The sequence below is a fragment of the Triturus cristatus genome, chromosome 4_1 (assembly GCF_964204655.1).
Source record: "Triturus cristatus chromosome 4_1, aTriCri1.1, whole genome shotgun sequence".
Taxonomy (NCBI): Eukaryota; Metazoa; Chordata; class Amphibia; order Caudata; family Salamandridae; genus Triturus; species Triturus cristatus.
In genome coordinates, this window is record NC_140585.1 from 1,144,511,546 (window position 1) to 1,144,518,697 (window position 7,152).

The window sequence follows — 7,152 nt, forward strand, 5'->3', positions numbered from 1 at the left end:
TTGTACTTCCGGCGGAACCATCACTAGGGAGTTCACACTGACATCACCCGGATGCCAATTGAAAAGGAAGCTCGAGATCTGCAGTGGTGGATGGTAAAAGTTTACTTCACATGTGGGAAGCCATTTTGCCCTCTACCACCATTGGTCATGTTCTTGACCAGAGCCTCCACCCTCTGGTGAGTTGGTCATCCAGACGTACTGGAGAGGAGAGGCTTTTGATCTCCCTCAGCACGGAAGTCTGATATCAACCTACTCAAGCTTAATGCGATTCCTCTGGCTCCTAAAGTGTTCCTGTTCTCCATCCGCCATTGGTTACTTAAGATCCTGCAATGTGGTATGCTCACGTCCCCTCCACTCCCCTCTGTTTGTAGGTTTTAATGTTGTGGTAGAGGACTAAGGTTTGCAGTGGATGGTTGTGAACCATATGGTTGACTTCCCTAAACATGTGGCCAGATGATCTCAACTGGCCCCATCTAGCCAAACATGAGTGGCATCTTCACGTGAAGGTAGTCTAATTCAGCTTTGCTCTTTGGAGCACTATTCTGGTGGACTTATTTGCCACTCATGAGAACCACCACTGCTCCAGTTTTTGTGCCCTGTAGTTTCTGCTGTAAGGAGATGCTTTCTGTCTGAGGTGGGACTTCCATCTCCCCTACGCTTTTCTTCCATTTGTCTTGATAGCAGCATCAGGACTGTGCACTGGTGATCTCAATCATGCCAAACTGGCCATGGAGAAGCATGGTAATCTGAATTTTACTGCTTGTCCCTGTGCCCGCTTCCTCGTCTGGTTTCGGCAGATTGCTTCTCATAGTGGGCAGTGCTGGACTGGTTCTGCATCCAAAACTCCAGAGGCTCAACCTTCATGTCTGGAGATTGAGTGGGGCAGTCTGAGTATATTTGCCCACTCTCTTGACGTGCAGAAGCAGAATAGATCATGTAAAGGTGCATTTATTTGATGTGTTGCACTTTACGCTTTCTTTTTCCCTGCAAGTGTTTGCTGTGGGCACTGTTAAGGTATATTTGTCAATCAGAATCAAAAATTGCTTTATTCGGTTCAAATTTAAAACCATCAAAGCACATAACAATAATTCATGGTACGGGTAAATACAAAAAAGTTCACGAAAAAAAATAATAATTAAATACAATACATTGGCACTAAACACAATAAAAGTATGTCATTAAATTTTTTTCTATATTATCCATAAAACCATTTCTACTTCAACATTCCATCTTCAATGAGACATGGGGAAAATTACTAACGAAATTGAAATTGTGCCCTATTTCTACACCTAATAGCCCCTGTAATGAAGCTGGCTACCCCAAAACATACCAACGGAGTCTCAAGCATTTGCAGATAGACCAGTGCAGGCCTCACTTGCTCAAAGTTATGGTTCTTGAGGATAGGCAACATATATTTTTTACGCTGTAAAGAATACAATTTACAAAAGAAAACCATGTGCAACATATTTTGTTCAGAAGTATTATCACAAGGGCAAGGCCCCAGGGTTCCCTCTTTGAAAAAACCCTTAGGGTAAGCCAATAGCCAGGGAAGCATGCCATGCTTAAACCTTATTAACAAAAACAGATGGAATGGTTTGTTTATATAAGTCAGGTATGACTGAATCTCCCTACCTGTACTTAGCATGACAAACCTCATAACTGCCGGCTTTCCCAATTCTTCTTCTTCCCTCAATAGCATCGCTTTACTTAAAAATTGGCTCTTAAAGGCCTTTATTTTCATTTTACTCAGTGCACATGGACTATCAAACAATTCAGAACAACCGAATGACTCCAGGTTACTTTTAATGTATCGAAACCATGGGATAGACATAGCTCCATCAAGGGACAAACAATCTTGAATAATAAGTTGGCTTAAACTTGGAGGCTGCTGTGCCCACACTCTAAGCCAGCCTAGTAGCGACGCCACAGCAATTTGATCAGCAAGATAACCCACCCCCAGGTCTTCGTGTAAATTAAAAATTGGTGCAGAAAGGGGAAGTGACAACAATTTGCGAAGAAAGGTATTTTCCACTGTTTGAATTTCGGGCGAGGCCTTATAACCCCATACCTCGCTACCATATAGGGCCATGGGTACACACTTAGCTCTATAAATTTTCATAAGAGCGGGTAGGGGTTTACACCCCAAACGTTTTGCAAAGCCCAACTGCGCTCCTGTAGCTCTAGCAAGAATGTTCTTTTTCTGTGCGCGTTGCATGACACAAGATCTTCTATCATCAAATAAGATCCCCAAATATGGGAAGGACTGCACTTTTGTGAGCTCCTGCCTGTTACAGTAGAATTTAACCCTTTTCGCCCTCCCAGCACCTATTGACATGGAATGTGATTTTTTAAAATTTATTAACAAATCTAAAGAAACCATAAAATCATTAAATCCATTTAAAAGAGCTTGTAAACCTCTCGCGGTTCTCGCCAATAAAACAGTGTCGTCGGCGTATAATAACGCGGGAATCAATTTTGAGCCGGCTTTAGGAATATCTTTACTAGTCGAACTTAAAACCTCACCCAAATTATTAATATAAAGCGAGAAAAGCAGGGGGGCAAGAATACACCCCTGTCTAACCCCATGCTTTACCTGCCAAGCATCTGATAGACTCCCGTCTTCACTATAGTGGACGACAGCGGTAGTGTCCTCATGAATAACAGCCAGAAAGGATATCAATACTGGATCAAGCCCCAAAACACCCAATAAAGCCCATAATTTTTTACGGTTAACAAGGTCGAAAGCAGTGGACAAATCCATAAATGCTAAATGGAGGTCCCCCTGCTTAGCGACCGTGTATTTTCCGATTATAAGATGCAGATTAAGGCATTGACCCACTGTACCCTTTCCCTGTCTAAACCCGTATTGTAGGTCAGAAATTATAGATTTATCTTCCAACCAAATTGTTAGTCGAGCTAGGACAACTTTACCCATTATTTTCATAGCGGAATCCAAGAGAGAAATGGGCCGATAACATGCCGGATCTTCTCTTAGCCCTTTTTTAAATAATGGGACAATAACAGCTTTGCCCCATGACTTAGGAGCACCGGCCTTAGAAGCCGCATTAAAAACAGCAGTTAAAAGTGTTGCCCAGAACCTTGAATCTGCCCCATAAAGGTCCGCAGGAACACCATCCGGACCTGGGGCTTTACCTTTTGCCATTGTCTTGATGGCCTCCAGGACTTCTTCTTCCTTAAAAAGGATTTTTGAGGCTAAATTACTGTCCGCATAGTTCACTGGGTTAGGATCTTGAATCTCCGAATAAAGACCACTAAAATGGGCCACCCAACTATCTGGTGGGATGAGACAATCCTTATTAGTGTTCTCCAGCTCATTGAAAAGTGGACTATTAATCACCTTCCAGAACTGGGTACTATTTGTCAAAACACTAGCGTCTGACAGTTTGTCCCACGCCTTATTTCTTAACTGAGTTTTCCTATCCTTAATTGCTTTTTTATAGGACCTTCTTGCCTCTGCAATCTTCTTTGTCTCTTTCTTTCAGAGCCGACGTAAGTACAGAGTGAGCACTAGAACAAGCATGGTCAAACCAATTTTTGAATTTCTTGGGCCTTGGTTTCCCATGAATGGTGAGATTGCCCACTACTTGTTTAGTTATCCTATCGAAGGCACTGAGAATTTCCAAAGGTAGCGCCTCAGACGACAAACATAGACTAAGATCCTCATTATTATCATTATATAGATTCTCAAGGAAGTCAGCCGGGGTGATAACATCCCATCTCAGGCGTCTACCTGGACTAGTAGAAACTAAATTTGTATTGGAAATCAAAGGCAGTGAGATATCCTTCGATAAGGCCTTCACTTTGATTTCCATCACAAGAGGATTATGATCGCTTAAGGCATTTTGAATAACATAGAAGGAACCAGTTAAGTCCCTCAAAAGGCGAGATACGAAGATATAATCAATCGTACTATAATGACCTTGACCAGTGAACGTAGGAACACAAAAGAAAGAATCTTGAGCAGGGGAATATAAATGAAGGGCAGAAACAATACTCTCCAGATATGTCCCACCCTTGGAGTGTTCAAAATGGATAGCCTCTTGCCGGCAAAGATCATGATTATTAAAACCATAACAATTAAGATGACATACATGAATGTTAAAATCGCCAAAAAGTAAAAGGAAATAAGGTGTGACATTTTTTGCATCATACTCGTCCAGGAATATGAACAATGCTTTTAGGTGTTCTAATTCATCACACCTGGTAAATGAATTATAAAAATGTACCACTAAAAATGAGGGCAGATTAGGACCTTCAAGTTTTAACTGCCAAAATGTGTGGGGAATTAGTCACTATCATTTCTGCACTATATAATAACTTTAAGCTAAATAATAACAAAAGGCCCCCTCAAGCTCTTCCCATAGCGGATGGCACAGCATATTTAATAAAAGACTGATACCCATCCAAAAAAAAGGGGTCGTTCGCCTCCCATGTTTCTTGAAGGGCAATTATGTGGTAGTTAGTAAGGAAGTCCCTCCAATTTTTATCATCTCTTTTCGAACGCAAACCAGCTATGTTTCATGATAGTGTCATAATTTTATCCATTACTGGGATACCCCCCACCCGCCCTAACTCTTGTATTACGGTGTTCTCCAAATTAAGTGGTAGGGATTGAAAATCAGCTTCCACACTAGAAACGGGAAATATAACACTCAAATTACCAGTAACATTAGTAGGAACTAAACCACTCCCAACCTGCAGAACATCCTCAGTGTTCTTCTTAATAAATCCTTTCTCATATGATGACTGTTGGGATAGAATAATATCTATTAAGTCACTACAATTAACCCTATGTTCCGTAACTAACTCCCTGGAGGATGAAGGCCCAGGGTGATTAGAAGGGACTACACTAGTTGCATAATTATGGGTGTGAACACTATCCACACTGAGTCAGTCATTGGCATCTAAAGTGCTAAGAGCCTCATATCTATTACTTAATGTCAATGATTTGCTAGCAGGGACGAACTGAGGAATATGCTCACCAGTTCTTACAGGCCCTTGATTGTGAGGTGGGTAAAAGAAACCCAGCGGAAGAACATTAACATACTCCTGATGTATTCTAATCGACCCTGCCTGCCTCAAAATATGGTCTACTATGTCGGGGGAACTAAAATTCGCTACAACACAATCACCCTTAAACGACTTATTTGACTTCCCCACCCATGGAACCCTTCTTACCATTTTAAAACAATCATAAAGATGGCTCCCCAAAACTGTCTTACCCGCCAAATAGTGAAGGGCTTTATTTTTTAATGAGGACCAATGCTCTTCCCTGTCATCACAAATTTTCGGAACATTAGCTAAAATAACAGTATATGGACAAGCCTCCGGCGGCAAATGCAAAGGATATTCCTTTCGTATGTTCTCCCCAGTAGGACTTAGTTTTTCAATCTGCCCCCTCATCCCCACATTAATACCACAATTTGCTCCCAAAACCAATGGTGGACGGTTTATATGACCAACAACAGGGACCGTCATGGACTCGGCCAACTCCGAAACTCTAGAAGTAACTACACTTAAAGGGTGGAGTTCGGATATATTTTGCCTCAACAACGGTGCATTCTGACCCGCTATGTGACGTTCGATCAGAACAAGTCTATCGTCTATCTTGTTGAGTCTATCCATGACTGGCGATATAATCGCTCTTCCATAAGCTTAATCAAATCTGCCGACTTATCCCCCATTATGACTGCTTCCCCTTGGTCAATACACTCAGTACACCCAATACTCTTATCCGCCATTGGCTGTACCGTCAAACTACTTTCCTTTCGATCGAGCCCATGTACAGAATCTTTAAACCTAGGTTGCTTAGCTTGTTGTCGACTTCCTTTGGGGGCATTATTAGCTTTTCTCTTACCCTTAGATGTTTTAACAGGGGCAACAGGAGGAATCCTTAACTGCCTAGTTTGTGTAACTGGAGGAGAAAAAGAGGGGGTAGGAACAATCGTAAGAAGGGGCGTGATAGCAGGACTTGACTCTAAAACAGAGCCCAAAGGAGGAAGATGTATAGTATGGACGGCACCTATACCTAGGGTAGGATCGCCAGATTGTGACTCTAGGGATAACCTCCTTTCCACCATTTCTATTTCACTAGAAACGGCGTTTTCTGCTTTTTTTAAGTAGGCATATAATGTCCCCGTGCCCCCTGTAACAGAGGCCTTACAGTTATTCTTTGCCATGGCTTATACAGCTCGCAGTCCTGAATGTGCTTCTCACCGTAACAACCAATTCCAAATGGTCCAAGGGAAGCGAACCTCAAAGACCCGCTGCTTAGGGGTTCACCCCAACTCTAAGTTAAACTCACCAATGTTGTTAGGGGGGTGGCCCAGCCCAGCCTTGTCCAGCCCCGGACGGCCACAGACGGCCCGCCCTTTGCCCGGGCTTAGCCCGTGCGCGGTCCCGCGACGCGGGGGTGGAGTAAGCACAACAATTCCCACTTGGGACACAGACGTTCTAGCAACACCCGCTCTGCCGGGGGTGGAGTTGTTTTTGAAGCGCCTTCAGGCGCGAAATGCGATGTGTCCACTTCCGGCGGGCTGCAGCAGAGGAGGCTGGGATGTGTAGTATGCAGCTCCCTCCGCACAGCGGTCGCGGGAATCACCAATGCGATGGCGGGAGGGAGAGGCAATCGGCAGCAGCAAGGACGGCAACCCCAAGAGGCCAAGGAGGTAAGCACAACAATTCCCACTTGGGACACAGACGTTCTAGCAACACCCGCTCTGCCGGGGGTGGAGTTGTTTTTGAAGCGCCTTCAGGCGCGAAATGCGATGTGTCCTTTCCGGCGGGCTGCAGCAGAGGAGCCTGGGATGTGTAGTTTGCAGCTCCCTCCGCACAGCGGTCGCGGGAATCACCAATGCGACGGCGGGAGGGAGAGGCAATCGGCAGCAGCAAGGACGGCAACCCCGAGAGGCCAAGGAGGTAAGCACAACAATTCCCACTTGGGACACAGACGTTCTAGCAACACCGTCAATCGTTTTGGGTTTTGTTTACCAGATCATCCATAGTTATTTAAGTCTCCTATAGTTATGCGTATTTGAAATGGGTTAATCCATTTGTTTCTTCCTTTGTTATGCCTCCTTATCTTGACTACAGCATGTACTGCTGTATTTTACATGCTCTGCTCACTCCTGC